Genomic DNA, 21,698 nt, shown 5'->3' on the forward strand with positions numbered 1-21,698 from the left:
TTTTGTATTTTTCAGTAGAGACGGGGTTTCACCATGTTGGTCAGGAACGGTCTTGAACTCCTGACCTAAAGTGATCTACCTGCCTCAGCCTCCCAAAGTGTTGACATTACAGGCATGAGCCACCGTGCCCGGCTGCATGTATCTTTTTACTGTTGGTATCCTAAATGGCCAACTATATACCTTATCTTTCAATCTCATGTCTGGAAGTGTCTCTAGTGGGTAGGGATGTTTAGGGACTGTTTATTGAACGAGTGAAAAAATTCCCAAATAAAATAAATGAGTGGATTAGGAAATGAATGACAAGACGGAACATAGAGAATCAGACCCTGATGGTCAGTATCCCCAAATATGGACATTAATAATTACAGATCTAATAGAAGAAAACTTGGAAGATCTGAAAGGAAAATATTAAAGGGATCTGAGATAAGAAATTGAGTGGGATCATCACATGTTCAACAGAGTTAATAAGAACATATGCCAAGGCATATCCTAGAGGGAGGGAGAGGAGCTTTCAATTTCAAAGATAAAACTCCTTCAAGCTTTTAAGTCAAAGAGCCAAAAAGAAAAAATATGTATCTTACATGCTATCCTTTAAAAAGATTCTTTGACTTACAAGAATAAAACCCTGAGTGTTCCCGATTCAAAATAGAAGAAAATGGAGCAGCTCATGTTACAGACAGGAGAGATTTTAAGAAGAGATTGTCTTTGTTTTGGCATCAACTATTATCACTGGAGGAGCAGTACTCCCCTGTAGAACAGTGTCTTCAAAGGTTCCAGCAAGCATAGCTGAGTTCCAGTTTTCATAGCCTCTGTGGGAGAATGTGGGTGCCAAGGCGCCTTGTCACACCTCTAGAACTCTGGGGTCCCACTAAACCACCAACTGTCCTATAGAGTACAGGATCCACAGCTGTACTGAAAAGAGTTAACACTGTAGGTCTAAACTGTTATTTTTGGAAAGGCAAGGTAAGTCCCTGGCTAGTGTCTAGGAACTTAGAGTTCAGAGGGTTCCCATCATTCCTTGATTAGAGTGACTCACTATACCTAAGCTGTTTTTTACAAACAATGTCATTTATGCTGAACACCTGCTTTACTTCTGAAGTCTGGAGTTTTGGTGTATTCTATGTAGAGGCTGCCTACATGACTGGCTCCCAGTAAAAGTCCTGGGTGCTCAGTCTCTAATGAGCTTTCCTAACGGCCAATATCACTCTCCTGTTACTGGAGAAATTAAGTACATCCTGCATGATTCCAATGAGGGAAGATTCTTGAAGGTTGAACTTCATCTCATGTGCTTCTTCCATTTGCTGACTTTGTTTTGTATCCTTTGATTGTAATAAATTATAGCCATGAATGCCACTATGTTTAATCGCTGTATCACACAGATTATTCTAATTATCATCATCCAGGCAAATATAATAACCTTTTAGAGTTAAGTGTCTCTATGGAATTCTATAGGCAGACAAGCTGGAGACCAGTGTGGTAAAAAATGGAGGAACCAAGAGAAGACCATCTCTGGGTCACAAGACTATCATGTCTATCTTTGGCAAGAGAGAGGCCTAGAGATGATTCTGAAAGCTTCATTGACATGTCAAATAGATGCTCAATATTCTTCTTGTGCACCCCGGTGTCCTGCCAGGTCCTTGCCCATTCCTGCTGAGATGATAAAGAGCTTTATAGACCCTCTAAAACACAGACATGTTTTTCCAGCTGTGCCATCTGGTTGTTTTTCTTTTTACAGGCAGTCAGCAGAAAGACTCATCTGTTGAGACATAGATGTAGCAGTGTATGTGTGTTTGTGTGTGGCTGTGCATGCTCATCTCTTTATGCATTGGGCAGCGAAGTCTAATTATTGGTACAGCAGAGGAACACATGGAGAAAGCATTCTGAAACACATGGGAAAGATTAAGCCTCAGATGTTCCCCGAAGTGCATGTACACCAGCACCAGAAGCCCATCAGCCTCAGCCTTCTGCTGCCCCACCACCTCTGCTCTGAACTCTGTAAGGAGCTAGCTTTGCTCTTGTTCTGAAAGCAAATCAAGGATAGCCCTGAGATCACTGGTAGTAGAATGCACTGCATCCAGGCCTTTGCAAGTCAAACCTGGGTGCTCTGCTGATGAGAAAAACTGTTGCCATTGGTATGGTCAAAAACATCGTGCCCAACTCTTGCAATCAACTGGCCATTATACTTTGGTACTCTCTGAGCACTTCTGCTACCAATATCTGCCTAGCAATGGGAACTGAAGCAACAGTTTGTTGTTAGAAATCTAATATTACAGATTCAAGAGGCTATCTTGTCTATCCCTCTGAGTTTGCCTATATATCTGAAGTATCTCTGAAATATCCAAAATATTTATCTGGATATAGAATAGATACTCAACAATGGTAACTACTTTTCTGTTGGTCTCCAGAGAAGGCAGTTATTCTTCTACAATCATTCAATCAATAACAAGTATTATTGAACTTTTACTGCATATGCAGATACTCTACTGGTCATCATTAGATAGTTCTCCAAGGAACAGAGATTCAGAGAGTGTTGTAAAGATTACAGCAATTAAGTGGAAAGATCATGGTTTGCTTCTTGGGCCACTGGACTGCAAATCTGTTTTCTTTCCCCTAGATCAGGATTTCTCCACTTCAGCACTGTTGACCTTGTGGGCCAGATAATTCTTTGTGGCAAGCCCTGTCCTGCGCATTGTAGGATGTTTAGTGGTATCCCTGGCCAATACCAGTTGTAGCCATCTAGTTATGGAACCCAAAGAGATCCCTGGACATCATCAAATATCCTCAGGAAGGGGCGGAAAATCTCTGCCTTCGCACCTTCTGTTGAAAAACACTGCCCTCTAGCAAGCTGCCTGTGAAGCTTTGCTACTCGAAGTGTGGTTTGCTTCTCAAAGTATGCTACTCAAAGTGACCAGAAGCTTCAGCGTCAGCATCACCAAGACCTTGTTAAAAATAAATGCAGAATCTCACACCTCTTCTCAGGCCTACTGAGTCAGAATTGACATTTAAACAGGAGCTTCGAGGTGATCGATATGCATATTCAAGTTTGCAAAATACTGTTCCCTGGTATCTTGTGGTCACAGTTGTTCCTCACAGACTTTCCTAGACAAATTCGGGTTCTGAAAGTGAGATGCCTAGCAAACTGCTCATGAAGTGAATCACATTCCTTCAATTATATTGTTCACCAGACTTTTGTCGAAATATTACACATTTTTTTATTTTACTTTAAGTTCTGGGATACATGTGCAGAATGCACAGCTTTGTTACATAGGTATATATGTGCTATGGTGGTTTGCTGCACCTATCAACCCATCATCTAGGTTCTAAGCCCTGCATGCATTACGTGTTTGTCCTAGTGCTGTCTTTTCTGTTGCCCCCAGTCCCCGACAGGCCCCAATGTGTGATGTTCCCCTCCTTGTGCCCATGCCACAGTATTTTCAACTGTGTTGAAATTACTCAACTCCCACTGCCACAGTATTTTCTTAAAAGCTAACTCCTGGGATAGGACCACTAGGATCCTACCTAGGCTTTTTCTTTTTTTGAGATGGAGTCTCACTCTGTTGCCCAGGTTGGAGTGCAGTGGCTCACTGCAAGCTTCACCCACCGGGTTCATGCCATTCTCCTCCCTCAGCCTCCTGAGTAGCTGGAACTACAGGTGCCTGCCACCACCACGCCCAGCTAATTTTTTGTATTTTTAGGAGAGACGGGGTTTCTCCGTGTTAGCCAGGATGGTCTCAATCTCCTGACCTCATGATCCACCTGCCTAGGCCTCCCAAAGTGCTGGGATTACAGACATGAGCCACCGCACCCAGCTGGATCCTAGGCTTCAATTAGTGCATCCATTCATTCATTCATTGATTCTTGCTGAGGAAGTGCATTGTGCAGAGCACTGGGGATAAGAGATGCACGGAGCCTGGGTTGCCAACTGGAAGCCCATTCTGCAATTGCACTTTCTACGACAGCCCACATGGATCTCAGCTTCTGGACACAGATGCATCTGCTGTTCTCTGAGCTCAGCTAATGTTCACAGTCCATGCACTTCTGAGAACACAAACTGAACTCACTGCACCCGCATAGAATCAGCAGTGTAGGACCCCACCACTGCGTGGGAAGGGGATCTTGATTTTCAAGCTTTCTGGTGATTTACTTGAGACATTTGATGAGGGGTAGCCAATAGCCTTAAGGTGAATGACTGTCTGATTCACAATGAGGAATGCTGAGTTCATCATAAAATGCTCTAGAAAAAGAGTAGTGGGAAGGGTTTGAGTTTGGAAATCAGGATTTTTCCCTTTTCCCTATCAGCAATTTCACAGAAGTTGTTTAAGTATGTCAGTTAAATGTGGGAATGTTTTTCAAATGAAACCTACAATAAGGAGTGGAGAACTGTGCCCTTAGCATCATAAGGCCAGGGTTGAAAAGAATTACGAACAAAGACTAGACTAAATGATATTCAAAATGCAATTAATTCTCATAAAAATGAATATTTTCAGGCACAGCCCACTTTGGAAGTCCTCCTACTCCCTATCACCACCACCAATGTACCTGTCTGGAAATCATTCAAAGCCAATAGAACTGAGACAAGAGCCCATTCTCTCCTGGCCACCAGCAGAAACTGAGTAGAGAATAAACTCTGAGGCTATGAACCTTATAAGAGGACCTGAGAACTGGACTGAACTCTTGTCGTGAAGTGGGAGAGATATGGTTTCCCAGGGCACTAGGAGGCAGGATCACCACACAGGGAGGGCTTAAAGGAAGAGGAACACAGAAAGAAAGAAGAAAACGAAAAGATTCGTAGAAGTAGGGGGCAGAGTTCCAGGGGAATGGTGGTGAAGTGTTTTGCACCTTAGGAAGTTCAAGAGAAAGAGAAACTAGGAGCCGTGAGCCTTCTACTCACACGCAGAGAATACTAACCCCATATGGCCTCGAACACAGTTCTCTTCCCATATTTTCAGTCAACACTGGTTTGACTTCCCTTGTGGATTAAGTATGTTTTCACTTCAAGATAGGTGGGTAGGCAGGCGAGGGATTTCTTTCTCTTTTTCTTTTTCTTTTTTTTTTTTTTTTGAGATGGAGTCTCACTGCAGTGCCCCAGCTGGAGTGCAGTGGCACAATCTCAGCTTAGCACAAGCTCCACCTTCCGGATTCAAGCAATTCTCCTGCCCCAGCCTCTCAAGTAGCTGGGACTACAAGCATGCACCACCACGTCTAGCTAATTTTTGTAGTTTTGGTACAGACAGGGTTTCACCATATTGGCCAGGCTGGTCTCGAACTCCTGACTTCAAGTCGTCCGCCCTCCTCAGCCTCCCAAAGTGTTGGGATTACAGGTGTGAGCCCCCGCGCCTGACTGGGAAAGGTATTTCCTAGGATGGAAGAAGAACAAACTCACCCCACGATCATCCAGTATATTGGATGATATACTCAGGGACCAATATGCATGGTGGGCTGTGATTTTATATATAAATCTAAGTTTATATATTTATATATGAGTATAAATATGAATACATATATTCAAAATGAATCTGTATTGTGTAACAAAATCTCGTAAATAAAGAAGATATTTAAAATTAATTGCTGGACTCCCAAGATAAAAGTCCATTAAAAGTATTCATACTGTATCAATTTTTCAATTGCTGATTTAGATTGGTAAACATTTCATTGTCTTTCCTCAAAATTCAGGAAGAAGAAATGATGTTGTAATTTTCTTCATAAAACACAATGCAATCTGTGCATATGCAATTTAGCAGATCAAATTTTATGAAAATTGATGACGATTAGCCAAGGACATTCTATCAATGAAAAACCACAACAACAACAGCAACGAAAAGATTGAGTGCCTGTATGCCAGGTTCTGTAGTCAGCATTAAGAATGCAAATGTGAGAAAGTTACAGCACCGTCTGGAGGGGGCATGATATTACGGGAAAGATTACAATGGGACGTGTCCATTCTGACACGTGTTCTGTACTCTTACAGAGCTTCAAAAGGTGTCACTCGCACAGGAGCCCTCCATCCTCAACACCACATGTTGGTGGTAAGGGCCCTGGAGAGTCTCTGGTCATGCAGAGATGACACAGACCAGTTTTATTTGTTTTGGTTCCCTCTGTTTGTTTGAACTTCACAGTACTCACTGCTATCATGGGAGCAGAGTGAGTCATGGCTCAAGTTTAGCTCAGAGTAGTGCATTTTACCAAGCGTGTGTGTGTGTGTGTGTTTGTGTGTGTGTGTTTGTGTGTGTGTGTTATTAATATATATGTGTGTATATACATATTTGCTAATATGTAGTTTATATATGGGTGTATATATACTTTGTGTATATATGTATATTACAAATATGTACATATATAATACACATATTCATATATATTCATCCCATGATATATATGTATATATGTATGTATAAAATCACACACCTATCATGAGATGTAGGTATTAAAATAATGCAAGAATATACATATATATGTATAAATGGATGAGTAAATACACACGTGCACACACACACACACACCCTCATACATATGTACATCCCCTTCCCCTTCCAGTTGTACAATTGCCTCCTGGTTGAGAGTTCTACCATTATTTTAATATCCACACCCCATGATGGGTCACTGGGGCATCATCCAGATGGGTGGGAGAGGTGAGCCTGAAACGTAAACTTTACCCCACCTCTTGACAAATTGTCTGTGCTCAGAGTCTCATCTGGGATCTAATTTGCTAACTTGAGGGCCTTAGGCATTTTTGTAATGCAGCATATGGCCAAAAGAAATCAGGATCTTTTTTTTTTTTTCAGTTGAATAAGGCTAAGAAGAGGAACTCACCCAAACTGAACATAAGTACATGAGAGGAGGATAAAAAAATCCAAAGCTGTGCCTGCAACCTAGGCACAGAGAGGTGCAGACAAAGCCTCTGACATGAGGTGCTCTGATGAGCACCAGAGGCATTCTTTAATGTGCAGGCAAATGAAGAATGATGCAGGGCTGTGCCAGAGCCTCATCAAAGGCAAAGGTGTGCCAAGCACTGAGCTTCATCACAGAGACTAGTGAGCTTCCCTATATCTATCTGGAGCCCTCTCAGCATGGAAACATTGCAATGGGAGGAGAGGAAAGAATGTAATGATGGAGGAGTCCTATAATTGTACCTCAAAAGAGGTGACAGTTACAGGTAGGGGCTGTGATCCCTAGAACAGATTGCCCAATAAAAGCAAAGAGAGATTTCAAGTTGTCTGATCCTGAAAATTAGAAAAGTACATGGCTTAGCTGATATCACTCTTTTTTCTTTCATTCACCTCTGGTGGCCTCAGAAAGCCCATAACCTCTAATGTGGTTTTCTTTCCCAAAATTTCTCCAGTTTCACCCTAACCTTCTTCCACACCACTCTTCCTTCCAGCTCCTGGCTCACCTAGTGTAGTACGAGTAGTGCTGGAATCATCCATCATCTTTCCATCATCTTCCTCAGAATTATCCCTTTTATCTATTCCTTCTGCCCTAAACCCTGGTACCATTGCCTGATAACTGAAGTTCTCATGCAACTCTTGAGTTTTGTCCATGACTAGTGAGCATAGATGGAGAAGATTTCATTGGTGGCCAAGGTTGCTGAGACTATCAGGTGCCTTTAGCATTTGTATGGGACTTTAATGAGTAAGGAGGGATGTGCTGTGTGGAGAAAGGAAGAAGGGCTTCCAGGCAGAGGAAGCAGTGTGCACAAAGGCACAGAGATACACAGAGGGCACCAGGGATGGAGACAGCATGAGTAGCACTGAGGAGACAGAGCACAGTATGCACGGGGAGACAGTGGGTGATGTGTCTGTAAAGTTATGGCGTCATAAAGAAAAGTTATGACATCATAAAGAAAAGCCACCCCGGGAGTAAAGCAAGTCAGGGTTGTAAGAGACATTTCTGAGATTAAAGCAGCCAGATCTATGAAGGGGTGGTTACGTGTGGTTAAAAAGAAAGAGAACGTGAGAATGACTCATGAGACTATTAAACTGACTTAAGTGAAACTTAAAAAAAGGAGGAAATACCAACTACGATGCATCCCCCACCCCGCCATGTTTCAATGCTACTCAAGGTCTATGGCTGGGAAAGGCCACTTGTTTTTCTTCAGTTAATGCTGAGAATTTGTTTGTCTGCCAGGGGTAAGAATGTCCTGCTTGGTCAAAGGATATGCTAGAATTTTGGAAAAACAGAGGAAAGGTTTATCTTCCAACAGAATAGACCTAGATTCTGATATGCTATATGCTATTCCACCAGATCTAGAGAAAGTTACAGTAAAACCTTTTTTTTTTTTTAGAATTATCATGGGACATTTGACATTAACCAAGTCCCCTAGTTATGCTGAATGTGTCCACTGGGCCTGACATGGACTCCTTGCACGGGAAGCATTCATGAAGTTGGGCCAAGTTGTCCAGCTGCATTGGCAATGGCTGGCCAGTAAAGGCCAGTCTGGATCCCATTTCATTTGGGCATTTCGTGCCAGGGCTGTTGTCCTGTCTGCAGAGGGGCTGCTGGCAAGAAGCATCCCCAAACATTCAGTTGCAAGGTTATAAATTTCAGCGAGGCTTTTTAATATTCATGCAATTACCCCGGAAAGCACATTTGACATTTCATAAATATAGCAGAATATTTAGCATTTGTCTCTCCCTCTCTGCTACCTAAGCATACATGGGAAAATATTCCCCAGAGACCCTGCTGTCTGAAATGGCAACAGTTATTGAATCCATAAATTTGATGGCTCAAAGTCTTCCTTCTTCATCCCTTTTGTAATTTATAAATGGAAGTGTGACCATATAAATAAGGTGGCAGGGTGTCCTTCCTCATGGAGTATAACCAGCCATTCCTTGCAAAAGACCAGCCTCCCACCAACTCTGCCTGCAACTTTCGTCCTTTATGTTTGAGTCTCCAAAGTGAGCTCACAAACCAATAGACCCCACACAGACCTGTGGCCATGGCATGGGGTCCTGAGCATGGAGGCCTCAGACGCCCAGGCAGCAGTAGACAGTGCCAATGACAGGTTTGTGTTCCTGCCTCAGGGCCACCAAACACTATTTCAATTTCTCAAGGACTCCTCGGGGCTCTGCAGATGGATTGAGAGAACTCTGGGGCCTTGCACACAGCCCTCCCCGTCTTCCCACAACCCACACAGGCTCAGGAATAAAAACTGCATCTCTTCAGTAGCTCACTTGAGGGTGCATCAATGAGAGAAGCAAAACACCTAGCTTGACTCAAGCCTGGCCTTCATGAGCCAGCGCTGAAGACAGAACTTCTGTATAAGAGCAGCTCATCTCATAGTGGCCCTGTGGTATCCCAAACACCGGCTGGATCTTCATAGACCTGGCTCCTCTCCTGAGACAGGAAAGTGGTATGGCCACAACATGAAACAAGGACCTCCTCTGCCACCAATAGGCTTACGAAGATGACAAAATGCATATTTTTCTCTAAAAGAAGTAACGAGCCGTTTTCCATACATGAGGCAATAAGGTTGACCTACCAGAGAGTTATTTTCAGAGCTAGATAGTGAATTATTTTGACTTTTTTCAATATTAGAGATGAATTCTTACTATGTAGAATGTGTGTTTATACACATGCCTGCATACATACATACATATATAATATGTGTATGTATGCATGTGTGGATATATGTGTGTGTCTAATAGTGTGGTGTATCTGAGAGTAAGTTGATATATGTTCATAAATGTGTATATTAAAGTTTATATGTATAATATATAAATGAGCATAAATGTTAATGCCATCCACAGATGTGTATAAAATTATTGTGTGTTGGTATTTATGACTGTGTATGTGCTTGTATATATGTAAGAATTTATATGTGTATAGGAATGCATGTATGCACGCATGCATTTGTATGAATGAATATGTGTATGTGAGTCTATGTACGCATAGTTTAAATGTAGTTTATATTTAGTTTGAATTTCTCTATAGCAAAATATGTGTCAGGCACTGTATTTTACATATATTAGCTTATTCTCACATCTTTAAAAATCTGTAATTACTTTCATTTTAACTGATGCAGAAAGTTACTGTCAGAGAATGGTTTGTTCAGGATCACACAGGTGGCAAAAGGCAAAGTGGAGATTAACTCCTTGGTCTGACACACTGTAGATAGACAGGGCTCCTAATATATATGTATATACACAAATACTCATGTATGTTGTATAGGTATGTGGGGGTAGGGGTGTGCAAGTGCACATACGTATGGAAGGGGTCTCCTGTACAGGGTCTCTGTGCACAGGATTCACCTGCATGCATATGTAGTCTAAGCCACCTCCTCTCATTGATCCATTTATTTTCCTGAAAGCCCTTTCTTCACCATCAGTCTCTTCACAGGATGATTGTCTGTCTGTGGCACTTTGGCCCTTTTAAGTGCTGCTGCAACAACAGAAGCAATAACCAGATATGGGACCAGCCACTTTGGCAAGGCCACCCAATTCATCTAGCACATTCAAGAGACCTGCAGAGCCAGGGGTTAGGAAGACCTGCGGTGCCGAGTGGCTCCAGAGTAGGCCCACCAGCTTTCTCCAGTTCATGAAGAAAGTGGGTACCTTCAGGTGGAATGTCATCATAAGGTCCCAAACGAGTTGCCAATCATAAAATGAGGACTGCTGTGTCTCCCACTCAAAGTAGCTGATGGAAGAAAGCCAGAGAAGGTAAGTGTCTGGCATATGGCTATACAGATGCAGTGCTCTAAAACTGTCCTCTCCTTGCTGTGGAGACACAGTACACTGCAGCAGTGCTGGCCAACAGGCAGATATATATTTTATCATTCGTCTTCTTTCTTTGAAACCGTTACATTTTGCACACGTGAGTTCACTTCCAGTCTGCATCTCCCTCTTTGGGAACTGCCCATAGTGCAGCAGTAGAGGCCCTGCAGCCATGTGGACACCATGTGATCTGCCTCCACACTCAGAGACAAATGATTGGAGAAAGGGGAGCCTTCCACAGTGACACCGGTGAGATTCCGGCTCCAGGAACCTAGACTGAGGTGGAGGGGCTCTTGTAGGCCTCTGGAGCCCATTGGAACTGATAGCCCAGCTAGAGAAGGACTGAGGCAGCCCTGGCACGCTGGGGTGGAGGAAGTTGTTTATACAGGAAAACAAAAAAATTAGCTGGAAGAAACAATCAAGATACCATGTGGCCCCTAGAAGACAAGCAATGACCTTGCTTCTTAAATTTTCATTTCCATGTTCATTCCCTACCAGACCTGGCTATTACTCCTCACCTCAGTTTCCTTCAGGCAACTGCTATGTCCTTCCAAAAACACCTCCCTTTTGCTTATAATATTCTGGACGCATTTCTTTTCCTGTATTTTGCTTATAATATTCTGGGTGCTTTTCTGTTCAGTGATGCCTGAATTTCAAATGCTCAGCTGTGTCTGAGGCACTGAGTGTTCTAGAACATTCCTGCCACCCCTTTCACTGTTCTGACATTCCTGTGATCTATCCCCATGTAGTTTATAGTCTTAGTGAAAAAGAGGCTGGAAAAAACTTCAAAAGGTTGGGATATCCTAATATCACCAAGTAAGAAATGTGACCCTGAAAATTTATGATATACTGAAAGCCCCCAAATTCAAAATATCCTCCTAATCAGCCATCTTTGTTTCTCCTGAAGATGTAGTATCTGCACGTAGTATTCTAAAAAGACATTATACATGCAGATATCATGAGTGACATTTGACATACACATGTAGCCAAGGGTGACAGCTGGCATCTCTCTGTTCTTTAATATTCAAATAAAATTGGTTCAAAAGTATATGCTTTTCTGTTCTGAAGTTTAATATTTGCCCATGTCTTTGTGATTTCCCAGGGACTTCCTTGTTTATGTCACCCAGTTTCTGCTGTCTGCTTATATTGATGCTCCCCTCCTTTGGTGATTGTCTTAATCTCTCACCTGCAACCCAGGCCCCGCCCCTTGATTTCTGGGAAACACCATTCATGCAGGCATTTTGGATTTGCAGTTGCTTTTCCTGAAGAAGCTCAACAGTGTTGCTCAGCAAACAACCTAAGACTGCACCACACACACCTCGTTCTCTTCTCAGCAGCCTTGGAATGCCCTTTCCCCTGCACGCCAACTGCACCAAACCCTCTCAGCAAGACAATACTTCCCACTGCTCCCTTCCCCCACTCTCACCTGCTTCTCCTCCGCACTGCGTCAATCTCCTTCTCTCCCACCCATGCTTCCCCCTTAATTCCTCTAAGCGTGAACATTTCGCTTTCCTTGATAAACCCCCACCCCACTCAGACAATCCCCACAGGGCCTCCAATCATATCCATAAAGGCCCATTAAGGCTTGTTTTTAAACAAGCACAATTCTCTCCCTGAGTGGAATTCTGTTTCCAACATCCAAAATAACATTATTTCCCTCCCCCTTACACAGGCAGCTGAAGGAAACAAGGCCCTCTTGAAGAGCTCGAGACCTCCTTCTGTCCCCAGTCTCTTTTTCAGCTCTGTCCCGACACCTGTCTCCTGACAGCCTGCCTGCCTCCTTCCCCGCTTCTCTCCATGTGGGCCTACAACGGCCTGGCTCCTTCCTGCAGGCCCTTCCTTCTTCCTGGAAGACCTGACCTTTTCAGCTGTGAAATTTCCCTTCATCCTTCTGAACTCAACTCAAATACTGCCTTCTCTGAGACTCCTTGCTCAATTCCATGAACCCAAGAGGAATTAGACACTGCTGTCCCCGGGCTTTCTCAGACCTCTGGTTTCATGGCAGGAACAATTGCCCCTGTGGACAACAACATGCTCATACCAGCACCTTCCCCTTCCCAATCAGGAAACTTTTCGGTAGGGGCCAGGTCTTTTCCATCCCTCTATCTTTGTCATGGGAGATGACAAGTAATTACTGCTCTAATAGTGTCACACAAACAGATGTATAAATGAAGAACAGGTGACATTTATTTAATCACTCCCACCACCATACGTGAAGCAGTATTCTAGGCATCTGATAATGTATTAACTTTTTTGAGTACCTATGTGTACTTCCTCACCACAACACTACAAGGCAGGAGAGAGCATTAGGTGTTTCATATACCTGTATCCTGGGACTCATCTATGTCAAGGAGTTTATATAGGACCATCCAGGTAGAAAGGGTTGGAGTTGAAACCTGAACCCAACCTAGAATCCTAACAATTATAGCAGACTCTGAAATAAATGAAATTTTTTAAGGTCAAGGGGAAGAAAAGGAAGGGTTTCTTCATGAACAGTGGTGTTAGGTTCATGCGAAAGACATTTACTAGGGAACCATATTGATACTGTGCGAGAATCAAAAGCCACAAAGACACCTGTACCTTACTATAGCTGTGACTATAGCTGAGACTTATTATAGCTGTGACTGTTAGGTGCTCTGGAGTCAAATAACTTCAGTGGGAATTCCTGACCTATCTTTCAACTGAGGTAGGAAGTACCTATCATAAATACTTGGGACTCCATAAAGTACAACCATTTTTAATCTCACTGCTGTGTAACATAATGGGAGGAACACACACACACACAATAATTACAGTCAGTCCTGGTAAATGCCATAGCTCTGTAGACTAATCTGAGGCCAGTGGTTGTTACAAGAACTTGGGGTATGCCTTGGCCATCCAGACAGGTCAGTACCCAGAGTACTTTGGCTATAGCCACAGAACAGAAAGATAAGCTCAGAATCGTGATTGTAGGCCCCTGGCCCTGCTTAACTGGCCAGGTTGGGAGGAAGCTGACCCTTTCTCTAACACTTTAATGGCATTTGAATTGTGTTTTCTTTGCCAAAAGAAGTGTTAGTCTCTTTGCTAAAATCACACTCTAAAGCACTCATAAAAAAGATTCCAGTTCCATAAGCCAATATTGACATAAGGACAATGAGAAGCATATGCAAAGAGAGTTTATTTGAACCCATGGGAACAAATGCTTCCTCTCTCACTCATTAGAAGCAACAGCAGTAGCCAGTGTGGAGTTGCTTTCATGTATGTACAAGGAGAATAGGAGCATGCAGATGAGAGCACACATGAAGATAAGGGAAAAGAGACTACTCTGAATAAAACTGATCATGTTTTTGAGCTTTTTCTAAATAGTACTGATAATACGTGATTATATTAGTTAGCTATTGCTACATAACAAAGCACAGCAAAATTAATGACCTAAATAACACCCGTATAGAATTTCTCAGGCGACAAGAAGATGGCTGGGTGGTCAGCTGAACCTAGCTCATGCATCTGTGGTCAGTTGGCCAGTTGTCTGGGGCTTGCTCATCTGCAGTGACCTCAGCTGGAATGACCGTTCTGCTCTGGGTGGTTTTTCATTTTCCAGCAGGTTAATCCAGGCTTGTTCTCATGGTCATGGTAAGAGTTCAAGAGAAAAGGTGGAAACATGCAAGGCCTTTTCAGGTTTGGAACTAACACATTTTTACCTCTGTCACTTTCTTTTTCCTAAAACAAGCCACCAGGCCAGTCCAGATTTCTGGGGTAGGGAAGTAAATGTCATCTCCTGATGGGAGAAGCAGAGGTCACTTGGCAATCGATTTTCTACCCTGCTCAACACTAACATGGTGACAAATTAACTGATACTTGTTGAACATTGAAGACCTACTATTACCTAGTTATTATTATCCCCACTTTTATGAGGAAGCTAAAATTTAGGAAGGTAACTTGGGAGAACCAGAAAGTGGGAAAGTAAAAGAGCTAAGGTTTGAGCAAGCCTGTGCCTTTTCTGGTTCACCAAATAGGCCTGACAGCTTTCTATGCTCTTTAATATTGATGTAAAGAAGCAGGCATGCTTGACTTTGGGTGTTCACAGGGATGTGTGACAGGAGGGAGGATTAGCCAAGACACTGGGGAATAGGCAGTGTCCAGGCAAACAGGCTAGCACAATAGAAAGAAAAATGGTTTTGGAGTTAGACACTCCTGGGTCCAAACAGCTATAAATCTCTTTCCTCATCTGCAAGATAGTGATAGCAGCCCCTTTTTCACAAGATTGTGTGAAGAATAAATATGCTTTGAGTTACCTGGTTTCAGATGCAGGAGCTATCACTGGCTGGATGTTTGACCTCAAGTAGGTCATTCTGCTTCCTGGGCCTTGGTTTACTCATCTGTAGAATGGGCCTATCAAGGGTCCTTGTCTTATAGAGTTATTGTGAGGATTAAATTAATTCACTTCTGCAGAACATTTAGAATGCCTGGCATGTGGTGATATATAATAATCAACATGCAAATATGCCTGTGCACTTATTGTGCCTTAGAGACAAAGGCAGTCATACAAGGCCAGGGTGCTGAGCTCCATCGAGGACCTGGCAAAGGATCTGCTATGGAGTGAGCACTTCACAAATTGCACCTCCGCATGTAGGGATTGAGGGACCTGACAGAATCAGATCTAGAGACAAACTCTGACTTCATGCCCTGTTTGAGGAGTCAGTTCTTCTGTCCAACTCAGAGGGAAGCAAAGGAAGTGGGTTTCAAAGCCATTTTATGTGGAAGTTCTCAGAGAGAACTTGCTCTACCAGAGATAGAATTGCCATGCTTTTTGAAGGCACACAGCCCAGCAGCTGTCATGTGCAGTTGAAAAGTAGAGAGATAAAAGTATTATCAGGGAGAAAAACTAGTCCTTTTACAGTCACACATACATATGCAAATATGCACACATACATACACACACATACACATATACGTACACACACTCACATTTCTATCTGGACAGTTGATGGTATTTGAGTGGAAAATATACCAAAAGAAATAAATAGACTGAAGTGTGTCCAACCCTCAAAATTCATATGTCAAAATCCTCATCCCCAATGTCTCAGAATATGACCATATTTGGAGAGAAGGATTTTAAAGAGGTAATTAATGGGAAAGTAAAATGAGGTCATATAGATGGGCCCTAATCTAATACGACTGTTGTCCTTAGAGGAAGAGGAGATGAGGACACAGACATGCACAGAGGGAAGATCGTGTGAGGACACAGGGAGAAGGTGGCCATCTGCAAGCCTCAGGAGGAGCCAACCCTGCTGACACCCTGATCTCAGCCCTGCAGCCTCCAGGGATACAAGAGAATGATATTCTGCTGCTTCAGCCACTGTCCGTGGAACTCGGCTGTGGCCGACTAATACAGTCAATAACTGGCCATTGACTTTATATAAAATTTCAATAAAAGAATGTGGGACTCCCAGACCTAGTTTGCTTCCCCCAGGCCAGGAGAGCTGCTAATTATTATTTTTAATTGTCACATAATAATTGTCCATATGTATGGGCATGTGTGATATTTTGTTACATGCATAGAACATGTCATGATCAAGTCAGGGTATTTAGAATATCCATCTCCTCAAGCATTTATCATTTCTGTGAAGCTGTGGACTCTTCATGAAAAGTATGGAGGAGCTGGCCTCCAGAACCAGGGACCAGGGTAAAGGAGGAGCTGGAGACACACTCCCATCCTTCTCCCCACGCAAAGTCCTCCTGACATGACCATGCCACTCTGGTTGAACGCTTATTTCTGGGACCCTCCCCAGTCTGTGTTCATGGTCAGCTTTGACCTCAGCCCATGTCCTGGATTTTCCACTGTGGCATCCTGCTCCTCCCATACCTGCCTTCCCTCTCTCCTCCCACGGGACACATGCATATCTGACCGAGAGACTCCTGTGTGCCACCCCCTGCTGTCTCTGCATCTCCCTACTTTTGGGTCTGAAGAAGTGTGAGGACAGAGTACTATATGCACGCCCATAATGCCTGCCGAGTCTTCAGGGTCCCTTAGCTTGTAACTTACTTCACATGAATGTGAACAAGTTGACATTTTTAACGTTAATGACCCAGTTGCTTATAAGACAGGCGGGGTTTGAAATCAAACAGCTCATATGAACCGGAAGCCTGTGAAACAACTTTTATTATGCGGCTCGGCAGTATCCAAGAAAACTAACTCATCCTTTGGCACCAATACAACCATCCAAGACTCGTGTTCTCCAGCTAATTTACACTTTAGAAAAAATTTCCCCTAGTCTTCTCACTTCAGTAAGTGTCTCACGTTTTTTTAATTTAATTATGTACATCAAGACTCAACTTGTTGCAGTTGCTGAAAGTAAGCTGAGCCCGCTTACCTACAGGGCAATAGAAATAAATTGTCCTAAAGAGAATGGGCTGCAGTGAACAATATTGAGAAATTATGCTGATTTATAACACAGATAAAAATTGTCCTTTTTTCACCAGTCACAATTAAAATTGGGAGGTTTTCAATTTTACAAGTAGCATATCATCTGTTTTCTCATTTCTTCTTAATTTTAAGAGGCTGTGAGTTTTCCATCTTTTTGCACATCTCCTCACTCTTGCAAATTCACTTTCCTGTCTGTAAGATGGGTCCTGAGTTAATGCAGCCAACCCCAAAAATGAAAACAGAAAACCCAAACTGAGTTCTGTCAAATACCAACTCTGTATAGGACTGGGCCTTGCGGGCCACCTGCTCTTTCTTAATGAAGAGGAGTATGCTGAATTTTACCTCCCTATTTGATGGTCTATTTTTTTCCTTTTAAAAATTGTTTTATTATTTAAAGATAGCAGTGATGCATAGTAGTTCTACCACATTCTAAAATTCAGAGTTATAAAAATCTTATTGAATCTTCTCCCCATCTCCTAATCCCACCTGAGTTAAACAGCATTTGCAGGGTCTATCCTTGCCTTTCTCTCTAATTGCATGAAGATCGATGATAGATAGATTGATGGATAGATAGATAATAGATATGCATATAAAAGACTTTTCATTTTTAATTGTTTTACAGAAGTGTGATGATACTATTCACATGACTGAGCCATTTGATTTTTGTACTCAGTGACCGCTAAATCCCCCTGACCCTCAAACATGCACCAAATTTTTCCCTTTTAACTGTAGCATAAAATCTGATAGTAAGAATGTTCTGTGGCTTAATCAACCATTCCCCTCTGGTAGCTGTTTAGGTTGTTTTTATCTCTGTGCTTTTTCTTTTGAATACTGCAAACATTACTGTGATAAACGTTGTACTCATGTTTGTAATATCACCTTCCAAAAGGTCAACATATATAGATACTCTCAGCTGCACTCTGTACACTGATATTATTTTCCTTAAAAGTTACAGCAATTTACAGTTAATCAGCAATGTGTTCTTCATATCTTATTTCACTTACCTATTATCTATCTAAACAACATATCAAGAGTGGGAGTCCTTCACATATTCAGGAAAGTGACCTTCCGTGCTACATGCAATTTGGATTTTCAGCTACCTACGAATGCCTCTAAATTTTCTTTTCACTTAAGCTAAGTTCACTTTTATTCTTTCACTTGCAAAAGACTTGATTAATACATCATATATTTTGCCATATATGGTATTTTTGCTATAAGTTTTCTTCTCTAAAATATGCCCTCATCCAAAAATTCTACAATTATTCTTCTAAATTTTCATTTAGATTTTTCATTTGTCAGGAAGTATTTTTTTCCTCCATTGGCTTTAAATATAAGCGTGCTAAAAGGTTAAGATTTTCTTGATAGCAGGGAGGCATTAGGAATGTTTACACATCTGTATCATTCTCAATGCCCTCTACTCAGTATTTCACAAAAGAAGGGCTTAGAAGACATCTGTTTAAGAAAAGAAAGGAGAAAAGATTGAAAGAAGAAAGGAAGAAAAGGAAGAAAAAAGAAGGAAAGAAGAAAGAAGAAAAGAATGAAGAAAAAGGGGAAGGGAGAAAGGAAGGAAGGAAGGAAGGAAGGAAGGAAGGAAGGAAGGAAGGAAGGAAGGAAGAAGGAAGGAAGGAAGGAAGGAAGGAAGGAAGGAAGGAAGGAGAGAAAGTTTCCCTAGAAAAGAAGGAAAAAAGATGAAAATGTGTTTCTAATCTTTTAGGAAAAAAAAACATTTTTCTATATTACCCAAGATGGTGATGTTAGTCGCTGAGTCTTTCATAACTTTTGTATTTGTTAAGATTTAAGATTTTCTCCTTTTTTCCTTGCTTTCTTCCATATTTTTTTTTTCTTTCCTTCAACAGGTATTCCTGAGTGGCCTCTACTAATGAAGACTATTCTTCTACATTCTCACTTCCCTTTTCAGAAGTTCTGGCATGCGGGTCACACATATTTGAGTTTAAAATCCTTGATCATTCACCTACAAGCTGGTTTTCCTTGGAAAAGTAGTCTGGCATCCCTGGGCTCATTCCACCCACCTGTAAAATGTGGCTAATTGGCACCACCCTTAGAGATCAGCCATGGAACTTCATTGGGATTACAGGGCAAAGGGCCTGACGCCAGAGGTGCAACACAGATGGCCCTAGGCTGACTTTGCTCAATTAGTCCTGTGCCCAGATTGCCTTTGACTGCCCCATTCTAACACATTTAGAAAAAGAGGAAACACCAGGCCCTGGGGATGTTCTCACACATCTCACCCCCTTTCCCTTCCCCTCTCACACCTTGTGTGTGTTGGATCCCACAGCATGCCAGGGACCAAGCTGCTTTCCTCTGTGTCACGGATTGCCACATAGCATTTGCCATCCATTCACGTTTTCTGGGTCATAGAACTCCTTGAGAAATTGATGAATGCTTTAGATCCTTTCCTCAGGAAAAAAATAAATAAATATAACAGCCTCCATTACTATGTGCATGTAATTTCGGTTTCACAAACACCCCATAGAGGATCCATCCTTAGACCTCAGTTAAAGGCCTGGATCTGTAAAGTGGTGGCTTCAAACAAATCTAGTCCCTGCATCCTCCAGAGATCATAGCTGACATAAGAATGTATGTGTCTATGGCAGGCAGCCATGTGTGCATCAGTCAGCAGTCTCCTCATCAGCACCCTACAGTGGAATTGTAGGGCCTCCCCCAACAACGTGAGTGGTAATGCCCATGGTGGGCTTGGCAGAGGTGACTGCCCGTTCTTCATCAGCCAGGCCTAGACAGAGGTGGAGGGTGGAGGGAGGGTGCCCAGAGAGTTTCACATGCTTTTTATCTCTTGTGCTTACTTGGCAGTTTATCAGTTAGTAAGGGAAAATGAAAAGTGGTTATCTTATTTAAGTGACTATATTTTTTAACCCCCATAACAGCCCTGAAGGAGCTTGTTATCATTCTTCCAGATTAGGGATGGAGGAGTCTGGGAGAGAATGTGACTTGGCTGAGGCAACATCAATAGCAAGAGGTGGAAGGGACCATATCCGTGCCCGAAGCCCATGTTTTAATATTCCAGTGTGGTTTAGTCAAATCCAGACTGCTGCATGTTCTAGGACTCAACAATCTAATAAAATTAAGAAGCTAACCAAAGAGCAGAAAGGAGCCCCCCACCCTCAGGAGCAGTTTTCTAAATATCTAGAGACATATCCAGAGGACCCAATGTTAAGGCAACAAAAGAGAGGCCTCACCAACCATGAAGACTCTAGAGGCAAGGATCTAAATGAAAGAAACTGAGTGTGACCTTGGGGAAAAGTCTCAACGAATCTCATCACAGACACAACGGTGCCCGTCCAAGTTCAATCAGACAAGTATTGGTGGGTGACTTCCCTCCCAGAGCCAGACCTGTGCTGGTGCTAGGGATAGAAGGATAAATAACAGATGATTCTGGTCTCCAAAGGGCTCACAGACTCACAAGAGGAAGATAAGTGCAATGCAAAGTAAGAAGGTGTCTGCAACGTGCTGCAGGGGGTAAAGAGAGCAAGTAATTGTGCTAAAGAGTGGTAAAAATTCCCTACAAGATGTTAATATGACAGCTGGGTATTTTCAAAAATGTAGCAGTTTGTCATGCAGAAAAGAAAAAGGGAGACATTCCAGGCAAAGGAAAGATCATGAAAGTGAATAGCTTATGCATTAGTAACAACACGTCTAAAATGTCAGTGGCTTATCACAACAAAGATTTTCATCAGTTGGAGATCCGCATATTCAAGGAGAGTCAGGGATGAGGTTGGGAGCCTGGATGCTGCTCCACACAGTCATTAAGGGACCTAGGCTGAACGGAGGACCTCCAAGGTCACAGGCCAGGAAGAGTCTGGACAAGGAGAAATAGCTGTTAATAAATCAGCCCAGAAGTGACACACTTTATTCTCACTCATCTTCATTGGCTAGAGCTAGTCATTGAACCCCACCTAACTGCAAGGGCACTGGGAAATGTTTTCTTCCTAGAGAGCAGAGCCACAACTAAGTGGGATTGGTCGGATCGTGGTTATATATTGTGTGCGTACTGGGACAGTGCATGCTGAATACATGTTTTGGAATCTTTTTTTGTCCACGCTTTCTGCAAACCAATTTACCCTGATAATTAGGGAAGGGTCATGTATGCTTGTATAAGAAATGAGCAGCCGAGCATGGTGGGTGGCTCGTGCCTGTAATCCCAACACTTTGGGAGGCTGAGGCAGGTGGATCACCTGAGGTCGGGAGTTTGAGACCAGCCTGGCCCACATGGTGAAACCCCGTCTCTACTAAAAACACAAAAATTAGCCGGGTATGGTGGCACATGCCTGTAGTCCCAGCTACTCAGGAGGATGAGGCAGGAGAATCACTTGAACCTGGGAGATGTAAGTTGCAGTAAGCTATCATGCCACTGCACTCCAGCCTGGGCGACAGAGTGAGATTCTGTCTCAAAAAAAAAGAAAGAAATGAGCAAAAACTAAATATTCCCTTTCATGTTCATAGACCCTCCAAAATCAAGAAAATATTTCAAGGAAATGCCACATGGAGAGGACATGCAGGACAAGTGATGAGAATAATCCTGTTCTGAAAAACCCCCTGAAGACAAG

At 42.6% G+C, this 21,698-nt stretch overlaps 1 long non-coding RNA gene across 1 annotated transcript; it reads left to right on the forward strand.

The window, feature by feature from the left end:
• The first annotated feature begins 7,920 nt into the window (after window positions 1-7,920).
• On the forward strand, window positions 7,921-15,919 carry LOC117082700. The gene is made up of 3 exons (XR_004436737.1): window positions 7,921-8,126; window positions 10,325-10,655; window positions 15,880-15,919. It is a non-coding gene; the product is annotated as an uncharacterized LOC117082700 (long non-coding RNA).
• Window positions 15,920-21,698: the final 5,779 nt, after the last annotated feature.

This window comes from Trachypithecus francoisi, unplaced genomic scaffold (genome assembly GCF_009764315.1).
Source record: "Trachypithecus francoisi isolate TF-2019V2 unplaced genomic scaffold, Tfra_2.0 Lachesis_group9, whole genome shotgun sequence".
Taxonomy (NCBI): domain Eukaryota; kingdom Metazoa; phylum Chordata; class Mammalia; order Primates; family Cercopithecidae; genus Trachypithecus; species Trachypithecus francoisi.